A 20,743-nucleotide genomic window follows, 5' to 3' on the forward strand; every position below is an offset into this window, starting at 1 on the left:
TTAGAAAGCCAGTTTAGTAAGCCTTCTAGTATTGCAATATTTTTACCTGGGGGAAGGTAGGTGCAGATGATGTTAACTGATTTATGAGAGTTAAGCTGCAGTTTAGACATAATTATTTCTACATTATTATCTGAGGGTAGGTTATGATTTATTTTGGTAATTTGTAGTCCTGCTTTAAAGAGAATTGCTACCCCTCCACCTTTTTTTTTATTACGATCTTGTCTAAAGATATTATAGCCGGGGGCAAAATTTCTTTATCTTTTATTGTGGGTTTTAGCCAAGTTTCTGTTAAGCAGAGAATGTCAAACTGCTGAACATCTAGCAGGGCATGAATTTGTGGTATTATGTTGCAAATACTACGTATATTTAGATGGGCTACTGAGAGTGTTTTGGAAGGTTTGGTTGCTAGTAAAGGGTTTGTTTTGTTTTGGTTGCAGTTAGTGGGGAGTTTGGTTGCTGGTAAAGGGATTGTTTTGTTTTGGTTACAGTTAGTGGGGGGTGGGGAAGGGTTTGGACCAGGGTTGGGGTGAATGTCTCCATCTATTAAGGAGTGGAGTAGTATAAAGTTGTAGTATTGGAGAGGTTTACAGTGGTAGTCAAGTAATTTTCTATTGCTTAGAATTGAGTATTTAATATGGATTAGACGATGATATTTAGCTTGATAGTAACTGGGCTTGTAGAGGGCATTGAGAAAGTTTGTAGATAAAGATGGATAAAGTGTTATTGTTTGTTTGTCTGGGATGGTAAGAGTAGAGGGGAGGGGATATTCGTAGGAGGTTAGGAGGTAAGTAGTGGTAAGAGATGTTAGGAGTAAGAGTGCTAGTAAAGATTGGTGCTGGTCAGGCATGGCAGAGGAGTGTATAGTAGGTATTAGAGGGGAAGGACTGAGAGCAGGGGTTGACTTATGGAAGGTTAGGCTGGTGTTAGTGGGTGGAGATATATTCCTGGGGGAGTGGTGATAGAAATGTAGGGTGTGGCTAGTAGTATTAGTATGATTGGTTGATGGAAAAGGGGGTGTGTTTATGAGGGTATAAGTTGAGACACTGGGGGCGGGTGAAATTTGGGAGCAGGGTAGGGGAGCGGAGTGAGCCCGAAGGGCGAACGGAGCGGGAAGACACAAGCGAGTGGATTACTAAGGGAGACAATCTGTAGAGTGGAGGAAAACAGCAGGTAGGTCAGAGAGTGAGAGAAGTGTAATGGTATATTAGGTTAATCTAGGGAGATAACTATGTTGGGATACAGGAGTGTGGTAAGAGTATTGTATAGCAAGGTCAGGGAGGGAGGGTTGAAAAGGAATAGGTCAGTGTAAGGGACTCTATTTAAAAGACAATGTAAGTAAGGGCTGAGGGAGGTTAGAAAAACAGTGTATGTGGTGTAAAAGACAAAGTAAGTAAGGGCTGAGGGAGATTAGGAAAACAGAGTATGTGGTGTAATTAGGATAGTGGGAAGGTGCCACCTTGTGGCCAGTTGTTTAACTGCAAGGACTGGTTCTTAAGCAAGGGGCTGTAGATACTATAAGTATAGCAATAGGAATGGTTGAGCAAGATATAAAGTAAAATTCAGCACTAGTAAGGAAGTGGAGATTGGGAGTTATTGGCTGCTGGCTATCCTGGGTAGGAAGCTTACCTAACGTAGGAGAGTCTTTTAATTTAGAACATACAGAAACAGGACATACTTTCACTGTCTTATTTTGTTGGTTTCTCAGTGAGCTGAAGGGAGAGACCTTAGTTGGTGAACTTTCTGGTCTTCCAGGAGGGTGGTAGACGGGTAGTTAGGTTCTTGAATGTACCAATTAACCAAGCTAGTGAAAGGTAGGAGGAGAGAAAAGATAGTAAGGCTAACAGTGTTAATGTTAGAAAACAAATTCAGATGCATCACATACACTTACAAGTATTTGCTAAAAGCATCAACAATGTATTCATGTTAAAATATATTCATGTTAGAATACTTCTAGTCAATAAAATGAAATATGCAGATAAATTCAAAGAGGTCTAACAACAGTTCCTATGACATGCTGAAAGCTTGAATATTACAGCAGTGGGAAAAGTTTTCCATACATTAGTTATCAAATGAGGCTATCAGCAAGCCCTACACAAAAAGCGGATGTTAAATCCTAAAATACTGACTTGAACTATAATATAATAGGGTAAGTAGAAGCGATATGTGGTTTTGAAAATCAGGTAGTCATTTGTATAAGGCTAATCGGTTCAAGACTGACCTGTGTTCTATGTTAAGGTGAGATTAGCATAGACTTCGTTTATTCAGTGTGGGTAAAATCAGAACCAACAACTACGTGCTATTGTGGGAGTACAGTACTATATTAGCCTCTAAGATAAAACAACTACTTCCCCAATTGTCGTTTGACTCTCTTTGGTAATGTGTACAGCGGCAAACAGAAACATGTGCAAATCATCAAAGTTACAGTAAGTGGACTCTGCGGTAGCCTAAATTATCAGAAATTAGTAGCGCAAGTTCAGCTTTGCCAAGGTATTAACCTTTAGAAGAGAGTACAGTAAATCGAACGATTACATACCATTTTTGTTAGTGTTTAACCCAAAAAGAAGGTATGGCAAAAGAAAGTAATCTTAATTCATTGCCATATGCATGCCGAGGTAAAAGCCTCTAGGGCACGTACAGAGAATAAATACGACAGCTTTACACAGCTAATAGGAACCTAACCAGGGAGAGGTACAGCTACAACTAATTCTAACTTGCGACTAGCTAAGAGAGATAAGCCTCAAGCAGCCGTTAATTAGGGCTGTAAACAGTAAGTGTTCAGCTGCAAACAATGTGTCCCTAGTTCGAGCGTACAGTTATAACCTTCCTAGGGACTCTAGTTAGATAAATGTGATAGCAGGATAGGTTTGTGGCTGAGTATAAAAAGCTTTACACAGCAAGCGTTATAAACTTCAGATAGGACTCTACATATTAAACAAGCAGACTATCTCATTGTCAATTCTATGACGCACACAAAGTATATGCCCACGTGTAGACGCTAAGCAAGATCGAGAAATTATCAGCACAATTCTCAGTCCATCAGTGAGAAAAAGCATGCATAACATGCATAGTATTTGCCGGTTAGACAGTAGAGATTAAAAAGCAGATATTCACAAACAGTATTGCTATTACAAGCAGAAAATGCTAATTCTCAATACAAGTCAAGCATCCAAACCAGTTCACTCAGTTTGTTAGGACATTTCTGTTTAAGTAGGCAGACATTACAGGCTGTATTTTTAATAAAAGTAGTAAATGCTTACTCTCAGCTTAGGTCAATCATCCAAAGCAGAACGCTCAGCAGCCAGGTAGAGAGCGGGGAAAGTAAGATGGCGTCCTTGAGTAGTGGGGTATATTTATAGGTTAATGGGTGACCTTGGGGAGGGTAAGAGGGGAGTAACTTAGATTGCAGGGCTTAGGCAGTAATACACGAGACAGAGAGCGTTAGGTTGGGAGACAGAAGAAATGATTAATGATGGAGGCGGAGCATAGAAGTAGGAGTTAGATGAGGTGGGTAGATGGGGAGGAAAGCGGGAAGGAGTCGAAAGGTAAGGGCTTTTAAAGTTGTAGAGCCTTATGGGAGTTAGGGTGATAAAAGGACATGGGAGAGCTATAGTATAGCCTTAGATCTGTAAAGTCGGGAGAGCTATGAGAAAAAAAGACCTACAGTAAGACACAAGCGAGTGGATTACTAAGGGAGACAATCTGTAGAGTGGAGGAAAACAGCAGGTAGGTCAGAGAGTGAGAGAAGCGTAATGGTATATTAGGTTAATCTGGGGAGATAACTACGTTGGGATACAGGAGTGTGGTAAGAGTATTGTATAGCAAGGTCAGGGAGGGAGGGTTGAAAAGGAATAGGTCAGTGTAAGAGACTCTATTTAAAAGACAAAGTAAGTAAGGGCTGAGGGAGGTTAGAAAAACAGTGTATGTGGTGTAAAAGACAAAGTAAGTAAGGGCTGAGTGAGATTAGGAAAACAGAGTATGTGGTGTAATTAGGATAGTGGAAAGGTGCTCCTAGCATTAAGCAGTAATACCTTTAGATTTTCTTGGTTTTGATTTGCTATGTTGGAAGTGCTTTCAGTTTGGCATTGACTAAAAATGGCACTATGGGGGAAGACAGTGTTTTAGCTAATATTTGAAAGCCTAGAAAGGAGAGGTGCAGACTATCCCTGGCAAAGCAGCATGGTCTGTTGACCATCTCCTTCCATGCCGACAAATATTACCCCCCTTAGAATGACACCAGAAACTAAGCCAGTTATTAAAGTCCATTATCTTTTGTTTACATTGTGGCATCATCCTTGGAGAAGAAAAAATGGTGCTCAATGCTAGGCTCATACCAGCCTGAGACACATATTCCGAGAGCTCTATGATGTCTGTCTTCATATAGGCTAGAAAGGTACATCTTAGGTCATTTACTACCACATGGACTATGACCGAGTCATATTGGTAATTGTGGTCCAGTGACCTGAGTGCATATATAAAGTGGTGGATCCTAGCCCCTGACAAGCAACTGACCATATCTTTCTCCTTACTCAGCCTGGTGAGAGGGACATCCATGTGTCTCACAAGGGAGCCTCCAATGACTAGAATCTTGGATTGTGTGGTGACTTGCCTTATGGGCTTAGAGGTAGAGACTCCATGAGATGTAGCTCTATGTGTTGATGTGGGTGTTGTTTTGAAAGAATGCTTTTGGGACTGTTAAGGGTATTTCTTATGTGTACTTTGTCTAGGGGGTCTTTGTGGTTTAGGAAGGTTACATGTAAGGGCCTCAGTGTATGTGGGTCTACAGTGGATATAAAAAGTGTACACAACCCTGTTAAAATACCAGGTTTTTGTGATATAAAAAAATGAGACCACAATAAATCATTTCAAAACTTTTCCCACCTTTAATGTGACCTACAACCTATACAATTCAATTGAAAAACAAACAAATCTGTTAAGGGAAAATATAAAAAATAAAAAACATGCAATAAGCTAGTTGCATAAGTGTGCACACCCTTAAACTAATACTTTGTTAAAGCACCTTTTGTAGTGAACTCCCCAGCTAGATATTAACCTGCCTTGCCCTTGTACTGTGTTCTGTGTTATGGTGAGCCCCCAGTGGCTGGACATTAATTTGTCATGCCCCTGTGGTCTATTCTGTATCATGATGAGCCCTCCCCAATTGGACATTAACCTATCATGCCCTTATGCTGTGTTCTTTATCATTGTGACCCCACTAGTTGAACATTTACCTGTCATGCCCTATGTTTTCTGTCATGTTGATCCCTCCCCAGCCGGACATTAGTCTTTCCTGCCCTTGTGTTATGTTATCTGTCATGGTGAGCCCCTCCCCAGTAGGACATTAATCTACCCTGCCCTTGTGCTAACTTAACTCACCCAATTTACTGTTTCTTGTCTTTCCACATTGCTGCAATGTACCATGGGATCTGAAGTAGTTGACTTCATTTGGTCTTCAACCTGTGGGTTACAGATCCGTATCGGATCCGACACGGCCGCATAACCAGCATCTGATGTGAGCTCCAAGCTCCTCCCCTTACCCATATAATACCCTGTCTCCTTCCCCCCCCTCAGATCTCGTTTGCCACTGAAACAGCTAACATTGTGGTCTGAGCTCTGAGCATCTTTTGGGTAAAGTGAGTTGGGTGTTTTTGGTCCTTTTCTATCTATCTTTAGAGATTTCTATTCTTTATCTACCCTAGCTTCCCTACCCGCGTTTGGTCATCAGTTAAAAAAAAAATTATTTCCCTTTTCGCCCTTAGTTGTGTGTGTGTGTGTTTTGTTTTGTTGTACTATGAGCCGGGAGTATGTCTGATACTCAAAAACCAGGGTTTAGGAAGTACACAGAGTGTGGCCATAAGCTCTCCCCAGCTGATGGCCACACTCTGTGCGTGGTATGCCTGGGTGCTGCTAATCTGCTTACCCCCTGTCCTATCTGTGTGGGGTTTAACCTGTGGGCCCTTAAGGACAGGAGGGATAAGCTTATTCGAAAGGGCTTGCTTCCCTCCTCGTGGACGGCAGCTCCTGCACTCCCTGTTTCTACCTTGGCATCAGCTTCTTCTCCTTCCCAGGCCTCTGGGACTCCAATTCCCACCAACAGGTCCATGGAAGGAGAGAAGCAGCATAAAAAAGATAGGCTGAAGAAGCAGTTACCTGACCACTTGGCTCTGGCAGGGCCTCCACTGAAATCCAAGCCAGCGACCAGGCCAGGTTCTCCCTGGCTCCACTCTCCAAGGTTTTCTCCTGAGCTAGATCTGGTCTCCTGTTCAGGTCTCCCCATATCGGCACTCCAGGTTGATGTCAGTGGCCTCCTCCTCCTGTTCAACCCAGAGCCTTAGCGAAGCAGAGATGGATAAGATGATGTGGAAGTTCATCCGTACCCAAATCCAGATGGGAGTCTTGCCTGCCACCTCTCCCTCCGGAACGGGGAGCTCGCAGTCCTTCTTCACTACAATCACTCCTTCTCCGATCTGACCTTCTGTTTTGGAGCCTTTGGATCTGAGGACCCTCAGGGTTAGGGGGGGTTGGCGCCGATGGTACCTTGTACCTCGATACCGGCCATTGCCTTGAGCGTATCGGATCTGACTGGATTGGGTCTGAGCTCTAAGATCCGTACCCTTGGCGTTGGATCCAAGGGGTTGCTGTTGGCTCAGAGTGTGTCGGAGCACAGTCTTACCCTCAGCATCTCGGCTCTTGTAGTCTCTGATCTGACTCCCCCGTTGAGTCAGAAGGGGATGGCTTCTATTGGCACTTCAAAGGATGTCTGTTTTCCTTCGGCCTTTGACGTGGTGGAGAGGGTTCTCTTGATTTCATTGAGGCCTTTGACCATCTCGTTCTCTGTTTTGAGTATAGCCCCAACCATCCTGCCATCTCAGGGACAGCCTGTGCCCGGTTTGCCTCAGGAAGCTCCCCTGAGGGAGCAGCAGGAGGTTTGTGACTCCTCCCCAGAGAGTTCCACTGAAGAGGTTTCTTGCAAATGGACATGCAAAAGGAGGCAGTTGGACTCCCTGCCTGAGTCCCTTACCGAAGGCACTGATTTGGTGGAAGGTTCCCCCCAATCACCCCCCCCCCGAGGATGTCTCCTTTGGAGACATCATGGAACTCCTGTGTCAGGGGGGGGGGGGTCTGCCTTAAAACCGACCTCAGATGAGTTAGTGTTCCTTGAAGCATTAGGCACGGGCCCATCTACTTCCTGGGTGTTCCCTCCCGTGGATCCTTTAGTGGATGTGATAACATCTCGGGGGTGAAAGGAACTGGACACCTAAGTGCCCTGAAAAAGTCCTTAGCCCCCCTTCAGATAGGGCTTTTTGGAATAAGGGGTCCCCAGTGGATGCTATGGCTGTGGCAGCCACCATCAAGAAGGAGCTCGCACAGGAGAAGTCAACGGTGCATCCTCCTGACTGAGAGTCAAGGGCGATAGACCATTTTCGGAAGCGGGTGTATGAACGCTGAACTATATGGCACACGTAATTCGGCTGCAGTGAGACTTGGTCAAGGAAATCTCTGAGTTGACCCCAGAGTCCATGTCGGCGGGGGACAAGACATTTTCTGCTCGGATGACCACTCTCAAGGCAGTAGGTAATACGTCCATGCGTCTTCTCTCCCATGAGACGGAGGGAGTCGCCAAGGCGACCATCAGACACCACGCCTGGCTCCAGCTTGGTCAATTCTCAGAACCCTTCAAGACATCGTCCACAAATGCCCCATACAATGGTTCTTCCTTTTTTGAGAAGTCAGTTCTAGAGACTTTGGTCCAGAGTGAGAAGGATGGGAAGACACTGTCTGCCATTGGGATCTGCTTCTCCTCCCCTCAAAGATCCTTTTCTAGGAATCTGTGAGGTATGAAGAAGATGTCATTCTGAAAGTCTCAGGAGTTTTCCCGGAACCTCAGGACTCACCTTCCCCCAGAGGTAGAGGGGGTTATGACAGGTGCCGCCCTAGAGGCAGACGGGGGTCCAAGAAATTTCAGGTCCTGAGAACTGTTCTCGAACAGACCTGTGCAGCAGCCCTGAAGGGCTGCCCAAATGCTCATCTCAGCGGTATGGGAGTCCGTAACAACAAACTGTTGGGTGTTGCAAATTATATCCAGAGGTTATTCCATCCCATTCATCGAACCACCGCTACCACCAAAGCCCCTCCCAGATGTTCTACCCGCGCAAAGGGAGGAAGCAGCACTAGAGATGGAAAAGCTGCTAAGAAAACGGAGTTATCCAATGTGTCTCCTAGACCAATCCGGATCAGGCATTTATTCCAGGTTCTTTTTAGTGCCAAAGAAAATGGGGGAACAAAGACCCATTCTGGATATATCTGTCTTGAACCTGCCAGTAGCCAAGGCGAAATTCTGGATAGTCATACTTCAGTCCATCCTTCCCTACCTGCAGGTGAACGATTGGATGTGCTCGATAGACCTCCAGGACGCGTACTACCATATCAAGATGGACAGGCGCTCTCTGAGGTTTCTCCACTTCCAGCTAGGAGCCAGTCATTATCAGTTCAGAGCCCTTCCCTTTGGTCTCACCACAGCCCCCCAGGGTGTTTACCTAGGTGATGGCAGTAGTAGTGGCTCACCTGAGGCTTCAGGGTATTCAGGTCTTCTCTTACCTGGACAATTGGCTCTTTACTGTCCCTTCCAAGCATCTACTTTGCCAATCCAAGGATTGTTTCTTGCTACCAAAAAAGACTGGGCATCACTATCGACCTCCACAAGTCGTCACTGGCCCCAATTCAGATCCTAAACTTCATTGGGGCTTGCTTGGACAGTAACCAAATGAAAGTTTTCCTCACTCCAGACAGGATACACAGTCTAACGTTACACGTTCTGTACATCCTTCAAGCCCAAATTCCGATAGAAACAGTACTGAGGGCATTGGGGTCTATGGTGGCCACGATCATTCTAGTACCCTTAGCACGCCTTCACATGTGGATTCTTCAGTGGACTCTTGCCATTCAATGGTCCTTGTTAGATCTGGTATTGTCTCATCTCGTTTGAATCTCCCGAGTGTGCAGGGTCTTTCTTCGGTGGTAGATTCAGTCCCCAGATCTAGTCAGGGAGCGTCCCTTTCTTTTGTCCTTTCCCAAAACCACAGTGAACACGGATGCCTCCCAGCTAGGGTGGGGGGGGGACATTGCTCAGGAAGGACAGTCCAAGGCACGTGGTCCGCATCCGAGACCAGTTTGCATATCAACGTCCTGGCGATGAGGGCGGTTCTTCTTGCATTGCAGGCCCTTCCCGCCCATCGTCCTCTAGGGACGATTGCGATTCAGACAGAGAATATGTCAGTGGTCTGGTATATCAACAAACAAGGGGGAACCAGATCTTACCGCCTCTGTTGTGAAGCCATGAGAGTATGGGAATGGGCGATCTCCAACGGCCTTTTTCTGGTGGCAATGCACATTCTGGGATGGTCCAACATTTTAGCGGACAGGCTCAGCAGATCTACTCTGAGGCCTTACAAGTGGTCTCTGAATCCTTCAGTGGTGGAACAGATCTTTCTAAGGTGGGGTCATCCTTGCTGTGATCTATCCGCACCTCCTTCCAACGTGAAATGCAGTGAGTTCTTTGCTCTGTACCCCCCTCAGGGGGAAGCCCCCAGAGATGCACTGATTTATGCTTGGCCTCCCAGACGTCTTTACGCTTATCCTCCACTACCCCTCATTTCAACGTTTCTTCAGAAAGCTCACAGGCTGGGGAGCACTGTGATCCTCATCGCCCCATTCTGGCCTTGACAAGTTTGGTTCCCCTCTCTATGGCCTCATCTAGTAGTTCCACCATGGACATTGGCTCTAGTTCATGATCTCATTTCTCATCACTCAGGGATTGCTCACCCAGACCTGGACAGTCTGGAACTCGCAGCTTGGCTGCTCCAGTTCCCATGATTATTTGGACTCCTGGTTTATCATCTCCAGTTAAGACTATTTTGGTGGTGGCTCACAAGTCTTCCACCAGAAAGGTATATCGTAACAAGTGGAAATGGTTTTCCATATAGGCTTCACAGTGTGTTTTAGATCCCTTTACTGCTCCAGTGTCCGCACTATTAGAGTTTCTGGTGGGAATCTTTCAGCAGGGTGCCAGTTTCTCCACAGTCAAAGTCCAACTGGCTGCCATTTCCAATTTTCATGTAGGGGAAAACATGACTTTGTTGGCCTCCACTAAATTTTGCAAGACCTTCCTTAAAGGTACCTTTCTTCTTAGACCTCCGGTGAAGGATCCTACTCCTCCGTGGGACCTCACATTAGTGCTTCAGGCTTTAGTCTCCCCTCCTTTTGAACCTGCAGCTTGGGTAGAGTTGCAGTATCTATCTTGGACGACTGCCTTTTTGGTTGGCATTACCTCTGCCAGGAGGGTGTCGGAACTTCAAGCACTGTCCATCAAGGTTCCTTATATGATTTTTCATAAAGATAGTGTCTTTCCATACTTAACCCATCCTTTCTTCTCAAAGTAGTGTCAGAAGCCACTATCAGACTTCCAGTCTTTTTCCAAATTTTCAGAATAAGGGGGAATATAAATTACATCTGTTGGATGTCTGTAGGCAATTATGATTTACTTGCACAGGACAAAAGTTTTTCGTAAGTCTAATCAGTTTTGTTTCTTATTCAAAACCCTTTTTAGGGGAGCCAATTTCTAAGGTGAAAATTGCTCGTTGGATTTCCCAATGCATTATTTGAGTATACTCTGCTAAGGAAATTTCCCATCCGGGTCAGATAAAAGCGCAGTTTATCAGATCTATGGCTACATCAGCTGCCTTTTGGTCCAGGGTTTCGCTGGATGATATCTGTTCTGCAGCTACATGGTCCTCATCTCATACCTTCATTTCACATTATAAATTGGATATTGTATTCAGGAACAGGGCATCCTTTGGCTCTGCTGTGCTCCGGAATATCCTTCCATGGGGGCCACCCAGGTGCTTGGTAGCTGGGGACTCATCTCACAGGTTGAAGATCAAATGAAGTCAACTACTTCAGATAAAGAAGTTATGTACTCACCATAACGTTCCATCTGAGTAGTTGTACTTCATTTGTCTTCAACCATCCCCCCCTCCTTCCCCCGACCTTTTCACTTTTGTGCTGGCCATATATGGAAATGGATACCTCGGGAATGTCCTTGGTCATTCCTGGGCATAGGAATTTTGGGTTGCTAGTAGTAGTAAGGTCTTATTGGGTCAGGTATGTGTTATCCATTGGGCAGAAAACTCTATCTGAGGGGAGGAAGGAGATGGGGTATTATGGGTATGGGGAGGAGTTTGGAGGTTGGATCAGATGCTGGTTATGTGGCCATGTCGGATCTGATATAGATCCATAGCCCACAGGTTGAAGACAAATGAAATACAACTACTCAGATGGAACATTATGGTGAGTACATAACTTCTTTTTCTTAGTGCAGTGCAGAGGTAGGTATATTACCAGATGTTCTGTCTTCTTTCATCTTGCTGTTTTTATGATGCACAGTCTTAGTCTTCTCAACTAAATTTCTATTCCTGATTTGCTTGTCTTAATGTGGTCTCACATCATTGTGACCATGTTATCATTCTACAACAGGCCTCATAGCTTGACCACTATGATGATGAGGTAATTTGTAGCAGTTCTGTCTAAATCACTGCCATAATGCATTGTGCTGTCAACACCTAGGTAGTGCTGCTATGTTTGCCTATACTAGGGCTTATGGGTCATGTATACACTACGCTTGTGCAAAGAGATCGCAAACCCAGTAGTGTCATGACCAGCGATAGTGATACTTTTGTCAGCATAGCACTGCCTGATGATGCATGTCACATGATGTCCATCACATGTGGCTGTGTGCATAGGCCAGCATTTTCCTTTTGTGAATATTTGGCTTCTTCAGGGTTTGGATTTAGCAGAGCTTCCACCTGGTACAACCAGGAAGCTCTGTGTATCTGCTGCAAAGGAACTATGAAGAGCACCTGCTGGGATTTGTCCCCCCCCCCATTTACTACTGTATTGATGTGCTAATGTAACCATAACCTTACCCAACCCCAACTCCAACTCCACACATTGTTTCTAAAACCCCTTTCACTAACAGTACCACTACACAAGACAAAAGGCACAGATCACACATTACACCAAACAGGCACAACACTAAATCTATCCCCTTACCAAAGCCTTACTTTAATCCTAACCTGTGAATGCTCACGCGTGCACACACACACACACACACACACACACACACACACACACACACACACACACACACACACACACACACATCACTATAATACAGTCTTGCACATTTTCAGAACTACTATCTTTTCAGTCAAACCTTCATTTTCCTCCATACTTCTACTTTCCTAAATTCAACCAAATTGCATTCACACAGGAAAAAAGTATTCACTCATTTGTGCAGTCATTCTTTTGTACACCCACATAAACTTGTCAACCAAATGTATTTTCAGTCAATAGTACTGCACTCATATATAAATATCTCTTTCTCTTTCTCTCTCTACATGTATAATGTCTGTCTCTTTCTCTTTAAATATGTATTTATGGATTACATTTATGTGGTCTAAAGTCAAAAGATCTGAAAGCTGATGTTGGCATAAAATATCTAAAATCTAAAACTCAGAATATCCAAAACTTGTAATATGCCCTATGTTAAGTTGTCAATCTCACCTTCATTCTTGCTGGATGGGTTCGGAGCCGATCCTCGGCTCTGACTCGGCCAATACTAAAGCTCGAGAGCTAATTCCACCGGCTCGAGGCTCCCCTATATCCCACAATGCTAGGCGGTAACTACTCAGATCTCACTTGCCGCTATAGCTGACGATGTGCTTTTCTACCGGCTCAGGCAGGTGAGTGAGAGTTTTTACCATAATAGGTATTTCTTAACCCCTTTTTTGTTTCATACCATAACCTTTTTAGTTTAATTAATATTTAGATAAATCGACCCCTGTTTTTTCGTGTCTATATTCCCTTCCTTTTCTTCCCTTAACTTGTAGGCCTTCGGCCCCTCTTTCCCCCAGTCCTTTAGTGGCTAAATTAGTAGTTTTTTGTTAAGGGCTTGTATGTGTGTTTGTGGCTTTGTGTTAGCCTTAATATTTTAATAATTTCATCAGTAGAGGGTGTGTCTGTAGTGTGTTTGTGTTTTCAGGCACTCCTTTCACGATGTCAAAAGACTCTAAGGTCTCAGGTTTCAAGAAGTGCGACTCGTGCTGCCAGAAAATGTCTCTGACAGACGGTCACACTTCTTGTGTGTATTGCCTGGGACCTTTGCACCTGCAGGACTTTTGTGCTGTTTGTCATGGTTTTATCCCTAGAGTCCTGCAGGAACACAAGAATAAACTAATCTTGCGGGGCTTATTAAAGCCTGAAGGCCCCCCCCCGACTCAGTCTGTGTCGGGGAAGCCTTCTAAAACTTCCAAATAGTCGGCTCCGGTTTCTGAGTCGACTGCTGGAAAGGTTAAGTCGGCTTCGACATCGGCTCCGGCCGGAGCCGATGTTTCCAAGCCTCATACTGTTACCTCGGCTCCGGCTGGAGCCGAGGCTGATAAAACTCCGTTGGCTCCGATACTCTTATCGGAGCCACAGTCTAGGAAGAGATCCAGATCCCCTGTATCGGCTCCGTGCATTCGGCTCCAGGATCCCCTCTTCTTTCCAAACGGAGCCATAAAACTCATTCCTCACGGTCTTCCAGGTTATCTGACCACGATTTGCAAAGGGTAGTGAGTAGACTTCTCAAGTCCGAGGCACTGGCCCAAATGCTGCATAGCCCAACTCAGCAGTCAGTGGCTATTTCCGTTCCCCAATACATTCCTCCTCCGACTCCTTTGAGTTCGGAGCCAGGGCTTGTCGGAGCCATGACTGTCGGTGCGTCGGATCCGATACCTTCCCTTTCGGCTCCGTCTGCTCCAATCTCCTCCTTGGAGGGATCTCAACGCCGAACTTCCCTCGTCTGCTCCGAGGGGGCGAGTGGCATCGGACCCTTGTCCGACCCCACTCTCCCTCTCGGGGCTTCGGCGCTGGTCAGTTCGGCTCCGACATCGGCTTCGGAGCCGTCCCTCTCTGTGCCGGGGGAGGTCCTTGTCTCTTCGGAGCGGGGGCCTCTGGCCTTGCCTGACAGGGGTGCCTTCGAGGTCATGCGGAGCGTGCTAGAACCAGGTTCTGCCCCACAGTCGGCTCCTTCAGCTCCCCCATCTACATTGCCTGCGGTGATTTCTACTCACCCCCTTGTCTCAGACCGCAGAGAGCCAACTCCTCAAGTTTCCCCATTGGGAATTTCCTCCTCTTCCGAGGCCTCTCCTGACCCGGTAGGAGATCCCCCTAGGAAGAGGCAGTGCAAGAGGAAGCACATTGACTCCCCTGAGTCTATCACCTCTGACACTGACTTAGAGGAATCTGAAGGTTCCCCTCGATCCCCCTCTGAGGATGTCTCCTTTTCTGACATCCTTGAGATCCTCAAACAGAGGGGGAACTGGCCAGCCCTTAACCCTTCGGAGGATGAGTCAGTGTATCTTGAGGCGTTTGGCTCTCGCCCTTCTACCTCCTGGGTGTCCCCCTCCCTTTGACCCCCTTATGGAAGTGGTGACAAGGAAGGCTTGGACGGCTCCTGATTCAGTGGAACCCACCCCAAGGAGACCATCTAAATTTATTACTGCCCCTAGAGATAAAGATTTTTTATCCAAAGGTGTACCTGTTGATGCCATGGTGGTGGCTGCGGCCACTAAGAAGGAGTTAGCTGATCCTTCGGTTCCTGTCCATCCTCCTCCTAATAAGGAATCTAGGACCATGGACAGGTACGGCAAGCGGATGTTCTCATCAGCGACCTTTTCAATTCGTTCGCTGAATTACTTATGCCACTTCACTCGTCTCCAGAGAGATTTACTCAAGGATATGGGTGAACTGATAAAGGATCCTACAGCTGAGGGGTTCAAAGACACAATGAACTCTCAGTTGGCAACCCTGAATTCCATCATTAACTCCTCCATGCGGCTGGTCTCATATGCTGCAGATGGGGCGAGTAGAGACGCAGGCACAGATGTTGCCTTACGACGTCACGCCTGGATGCGGCTATGCAACTTTGCGGACCCTTTCAAGGCGTCCTTCACCAATTCTCCCTTTGATGGATCATCCTTGTTTGGTCCACAGGTGAAGGATACATTGACCAGGTGCGAGGTAGAAGGTAAGACTCTCTCTGCTGTAGGAGTCCGTTTTTCTACCCCTTCTAGACCCTATCCCAAAGGTCAGAGGGGAGGAAAGATGTGGTTCCGCAAACAATCCCAGGGAGTCTCATCTGACGCACAAGGTCGATTCCCCTCTAGAGGCAGAGGGGGGAATAATAATAGACGCCACCCTAGAGGCAGAGGAAGTCCGCAAAACCAGGGTAGCAGAGAAATGTTCTCTGACAAACCCTTTCAGCATCCCTGAGGGGCTGCCCGGCTGTCCACCTTCGGAGGCAGTCGGGGGACGGTTATCCCTGTACCCAAAAGCCTGGGTTTCCCTTACTCAAGACAAATGAGTACAGTCGATCATATCCGAGGGTTACAAAATTCCCTTTATTCACATCCCATCTCAACCCAAAACATCCCTTCCAGACGTTCCACCCGGTCTAAGTGAACAAGCAGCATTAGAAATTTCAAAGCTGCTATCAAAAAGAGCTATCCAATCAGTCCCAGCAGACCAGTAAGGATCCGGAATCTACTCCAAATTCTTTTTGGTACCAAAAAAAACAGGGGACTGGAGACCCATACTGGATCTCAGCTACTTAAACAAGTATGTCAGAAAAACAAAATTCCGGATGGTCACGCTACAGTCCATTCTACCCTTCTTGGGTCAGGACAATTGGATGTGCTCGATAGATCTTCAGGACGCATACTACCACATCAAGATGAACAGACGCTCCAGGAGATATCTCCGCTTCGGGCTGGGAGCCAGTCACTACCAGTTCAGGGCCCTGCCCTTTGGTCTCACTACAGCCCCCCGTGTGTTTATCAAATGCATGGCAGTGGTCGCGGCTCACTTGAGACGTCAAGGATTCCAGGTGTTTCCATATTTAGACAACTGGCTCCTTACCGCCACCACCAGGCATCAGCTTCTTCTATCCAGGGACTTCACCATCCAATCTTGCCAAGCTCTAGGCATTTCGATAAATTTCGAAAAATCTGCCTTTTTGCCTTGTCAATCTATTACCTTTATAGGCGCCACCTTAGACACACTCAATCTTTCAGCCAGACTCACAGAGCAGTGTGTCAGACATTCGAAAGCAAGTTTCCCTTCTCTTACAATGCAACAAAGTCAAAGCCAGACTAGTTTTGAAGGTGTTAGGACTCATGGCAGCAGCTATTCCCCTTCTCCCCTTAGCTCGCTTTCACATGAGGATCCTCCAATGGATGCTGTTTACTCAATGGTCCTTTCAACAGCTCCCGATGTCCCATACCATATTGATAACTCAATCATGCAAGAATCAACTGTCTTGGTGGATCACATCACCTCAACTTCTCCGAGGAAGACCCTTCACTCCCCCCCCCAGTCGCCACGTTGACTACGGACGCCTCCCTGATCGGGGGGGTGGGGCATTATCAGGGCAGGCAAGGCACGTGGCAACCTTTCGAGTGCCACTTGCACATAAACGTCTTAGAGATGAGAGCAGTGCTTTTAGCGTTGCAAGCCCTTCACGACTCTCTTCCCACTGGGACTATTGCAATTCAAACGGACATGTCCATAGTGTGGTACATCAACAAACAAGGCAGAACCAGATCATACCCTTTATGTCGAGAGGCACTCAGACTTTGGCAATGGGCGATCTCTACTCAGCGTTTTCTGATAGCAACGCACATTCCCGGGAAATCCAACGTTATTGCAGACAAATTGAGCAGGGCAATTCTCATGCCCCATGAGTGGTCTCTAAAGAAATCAGTTCTAGAAGAAGTATTCCTAAGATGGGGCCAGCCTTGCTGCGATCTTTTTGCTACTCCCCAAAACAGCAAGTGTCACGACTTCTTCACTCTCTTCCCGTTACCAGGCCATCCCACCAGAGACACTCTAGTCCACGATTGGCCCCGGGGACTTCTATATGCCTTTCCCCCCTTTCCAATGATATCTCAACTAATTCAGAAAGCCATCGCCTTGAGAGTGACAATGATCCTCATTTCCCCTTACTGGCCTCGACAAATATGGTTTCCGTTTCTTCATCGTTACCTTTTGGAGCAGCCTTGGCATATGGACCCAGTACCAGATCTGATAACCCACCAATCGGGTCAGCTGCACCATTCTCTGCCTTCTCTAAACCTCACAGCGTGGTTTCTCCGATTCCAACCTTAGCCAGGCTTCCCTCAATATCTTGCTCGGTCCGAGATATCTTGATAGCCTCTCATAAATCTTCTACCCGAAAGATTTATAGTAGCAAATGGAAACGCTTCTCTTTTTGGGCAACATCAAAAAACATAGATCCCTTTACTGCACCTATTCTAGACTTTCTAGCAGAACTCTTTCATTTAGGATCATCTGCATCTACCATTAGAGTTCAATTGGCTGCCATATCTAATTTTCATGTTGGTGTTTCAGAGTCTAGCATCATGGCTCACAAACTCTGTAAAGCCTTTTTAAGGGGCGTATTTCTTCTCAAACCTCCAATCAAAGATCCCCCGCCTCAATGGGATTTGAACTTGGTTCTGGCATCCTTAATCCTAATCCCCCTTCGAACCGGCGGCTTCATGTTCTCTGAAGTTGCTTTCTTGGAAGACACTTTTTCTGGTAGCTATAACTTCAGCGAGAAGTGTATCTGAACTCCATGCTCTGTGCAGTCGTCCTCCTTACTTAGTGTTTCACAAAGATAGGGTATTCCTCCGTACTAATCCATCCTTTTTGCCTAGTTTCCTCTCAAGTAAACCTAAATCAAATTATTGATCTCCCCGTCTTTTTCCCTAACTATTCGAACAGGTCGGAACAAAAGCTACATTTTTTGGATGTTCATCGCCAACTTAGATATTACTTAGATAGGACTAAGCAATTCAGGAAATCTAATCAATTGTTTCTGTCATATGCGGAAGGGAAATTGGGCCTTCCTGTTACTAAAGTATCCCTCTCTAGATGGCTCACCTCTACAATTACCTTCATCTATGAGATCAGACATCAAAAACTACTCTCAAGACCTAGAGCTCATTCAACTAGGGCATTAGCTACATCCGTAGCTTTTCAGGATAGGCTGCCAATAGATTCCATTTGTGCAGCAGCCACCTGGGCTTCTCCTCATACATTCATTTCACATTACAAATTGGACATGGTTTCCAGAAGCCGTGCCAATTTTGGTTCCACTGTTCTCAAGAGTCTGTTCCGATAGGCCACCGGGATAAGGTGCTAGGGGCGGTCCCATCCAGCAAGAATGAAGGCGAGATTGACAACTTAACATTAAGAAGTTATGTACCTACCATAACGTTCCATGTTAGTTGTCTTCTTCTTCTTTCTTCATCTCACCCTCCTTCCCCCAAGCCTGGACAGACCGACTGGAATTCAGTTTGTGTTCTTCCTCTGGAAGTCGTCATTCCCACACGTTCTTCCACCTCTTTTCTCCTTTCTGAGGTCTGCGATATCTTTTACGCAGGTTGTTTTGAGGTGGGTTTCCCTACTCCATTCTATGGAGACTAGGGTTGCTTGGTATAGCTATCAAACGAGATCTGAGTAGTTACCGCCTAGCATTGTGGGATATAGGGGAGCCTCGAGCCAGTGGAATTAGCTCTCAAGCTTTAGTATTGGCCGAGTCGGAGCCGAGGATCGGCGCCGAACCCATCCAGCAAGAAAGAAGGCGAGAAGAAGACAACTAACATGGAACGTTATGGTACGTACATAACTTCTTATTCTTCACTATTTGTCCCAGTGTTGTCATATATAAGTTGCAGTGGATGTGGGTGGAGCAGGGGTCCTTGCTCCCGTGCATCAAATAGGTTTTGTTTTCCAATATTATGGGTTTAGATATTTTGAATCTTACTTATTTTGATATGTGTGTGTGTCTGTGTGTGTGTCTGTGTCTGTGTGTGTGTCTGTGTGTGTGTCTGTGTGTCTGTGTGTCTGTGTGTCTGTGTGTGTGTGTGTGTGTGTGTGTGTGTACACAATGTACCAGTAATTGGTATGCAAGTATTTTAAAGATATTTGTCAGCACATAAACTGTGCTGGTGCTTCTAGAAAACAGCAGACTAATCCTTATTAAAGGTCACATGGTTGCATCATATTGCTGTTGCTGGTTGGAGATCATTACATCAAGTGTGACTGTTTAATGAATGTTTTTAACTGAACAAGATTTAAAAAAAGAATCTCTCTTGTGACAACTATGTGGTTTATAGCATTAACTTCACAGTTCTGTCCTTGATTTCCTGTCTTTTCCCTTTTGAGTTTTTTTTTTTTTCCCTACACGTTTGCATTGTGTTGTTGATATTTTTTTAACTTTTCGAAGTCATCTTTGCCCCTGCTTGCTAACCATCAAGTTTCTCCCTAGTGGACTTGAGCTCATTTGTTCCATCATACTAAGGAATTGTACACAGACGTATAAGGATGAGAGCCTATTGTTTTGTTTCATCGCTGGCATCCTGACTATGAGGACATATTTTAATAGCCCTAAGCCCTCTCCGTAGGGTAGGGCACAAGCTACCTACATCACTGTGGAGGCCCACAGTGCTTTTCCCTTGTGAATGCATGCTTCTCAACACTGTCTTTGAAGGCTACCACCAAGTGATGGTTTTGTGAGTCAAAAGCCTAAATCGAGTGTGCCCATTTTTATCGCCACCCCTCTTCCTATGGGTTATGGCAGTATGCTTCATGCTCTCTACAACCACCACCTAGGCTGAGCATGCCCATTCTCCTTTCCCAACCCCATCAAGTGCAAGAGCTGCTAATCAAAGTCAGGTTGCCTAGGCTGTGCCCTCTCTGCTACCAGAGCTCTATATAGATGATTTGATAGTAGTTGTTATAAAGGGGTAGCAAAAATGTTTTTGTTAAACAGGGCTTACTGCTTAATTTTCAGAAATGAAATGGGCAGACAAGAAGGGCAAGATGGTCCTTATCTGCTGTCAGAATCAAAGCTTCTGTGTAATGTGAACAGCAGAGAAGGAATGCACAAAAGTTTGTAGAGAACTGCAGATACTTAAGAATACATAGCATGTGTAGCTACAGCCATATGGTGTAAAAGGGCAAAGCCCTGATTAAATTCTACATGACTTGAGTTTGCCTAGTGGCACAGATGCTGGAAGTGCCACAGTAAGAAATGGTGGGAGTGAGCAGTAGAGGCAGACCTGCCTTTCTTGGGGGAGGGAGGTGGTGAGCCCGCTACATGACTGCCCTTTATCAGTGTTGCACTGCAGGTAGAAGCTTTGAGGTAGGTGGTTCATGTAGCACAAGGCAGAACATGGTCAGGTACAGTGAAGATCTTGCTCTTAGGAGAGACCCGTACACCAGTGACACTTTGCACAGCCACCAAGTGAGTAGAAAGGACTGTTAGGAGGGACTGGCCCTGTCCAGAATGATGGCCCTTTTCAATGCTCAATTCCTTCTTTATTGGAGAATGAGTAGGCTGATAGATTCCACCTGGATCATGAAATGAATGGGCCACAAGGCTTTTTCTGGGTTTGGTAATAAATGTACTGGCTCTTGCCACAGAAATAAATAGTTTGATAGGGTAGAGGTCTACTTAAGGATAGTTAAGATGTTAAGGCACTTTATATAAAAAAAAAAAAAAAGGACTACATGGCATGCGTCTTTCTGCTCATTATGTTAAGTGAAAGAAGACATAGACTTTCTGCTCCACAGTATTTCT

The 20,743-nt window shown here is 45.6% G+C and overlaps 1 protein-coding gene across 1 annotated transcript in view; it reads left to right on the forward strand.

Moving 5' to 3' along the window:
• Positions 1-20,743, forward strand: part of LRRC73 (leucine rich repeat containing 73) — a 374,871-nt gene that overhangs the window by 276,079 nt on the left and 78,049 nt on the right. The gene's annotated exons all lie outside the window — the stretch shown is intronic.

Source organism: Protopterus annectens, chromosome 1.part0 (genome assembly GCF_019279795.1).
Source record: "Protopterus annectens isolate FY-2018-M chromosome 1.part0, PAN1.0, whole genome shotgun sequence".
NCBI classification, from domain to species: domain Eukaryota; kingdom Metazoa; phylum Chordata; order Ceratodontiformes; family Protopteridae; genus Protopterus; species Protopterus annectens.